The 630-nt window shown below is 68.3% G+C and overlaps 1 protein-coding gene across 1 annotated transcript in view; it reads right to left on the bottom strand.

Moving 5' to 3' along the window:
* Positions 1 to 174, bottom strand: part of SCAMP4 (secretory carrier membrane protein 4) — a 22,966-nt gene extending 22,792 nt beyond the window's left edge. Inside the window, exon 1 of the mRNA XM_021705058.1 lies at positions 103 to 174. The gene's annotated coding sequence lies outside the window, so the exon portion shown is untranslated. The remainder of the gene's footprint in view (positions 1 to 102) is intronic.
* Between the last annotated feature and the right edge of the window lie 456 nt (positions 175 to 630).

Consider the following 630-nt stretch of genomic DNA (forward strand, 5'->3'; position numbering starts at 1 on the left):
CCCCCGCCAGCCGAGATACGACCCCCCGCCCGTCACCACCCCGGCTCGCCGTCCGTGGGAGCCCGGGTCGCGAGAGCCGAGCCCCCGGGGCCCCGCGCTTACCTGACGAACCGCAAGCGAGCGCAGCGCCTCACAAGTCTTAGCAACCGACCGCCTGCCCCGCCTCCGCGCGCGCCGCGGGGCACGACGGGAGCGTAGTTCTAGGGGCGGGGTCGGCGGGGAACAGGGGCGGGGCCGGAACTACAATCCCCACAAGGCTGCGCGCCGGGCCACGGGGTGCCGCCCATCTCCCGAGCGCGGCTCGGGAGACCGGCTGGAGCGCCGGGAGCGCCGAGTTGGGGTTCGAGGTCCGGAGAAGAGGACCCTGGGGGCTGTTGGGGAAATCCGACTAGAGAGACTGAGGCAGAAGCGTACACGACACCCTGCAGCGCTCCCCGAGCCCAGTTTGCTGCTGCCACGCGGCTCCAGAGGGGCCGCCCGCCGAGACCTGCGTGGTCAGGTTCTCATAGTGGTCTAGGACTGGGCGACTCTTGGCCTCAGTTTTCCCATCTGTACAGTAGGCGAAGGTCCCGGGACCTCTTGACTCTTTAAGGCAAAACATGCTAATTTTATGAGCAACTCCAGGGATTC

This window comes from Neomonachus schauinslandi, chromosome 1 (genome assembly GCF_002201575.2).
Source record: "Neomonachus schauinslandi chromosome 1, ASM220157v2, whole genome shotgun sequence".
In the NCBI taxonomy this organism is placed as follows: domain Eukaryota; kingdom Metazoa; phylum Chordata; class Mammalia; order Carnivora; family Phocidae; genus Neomonachus; species Neomonachus schauinslandi.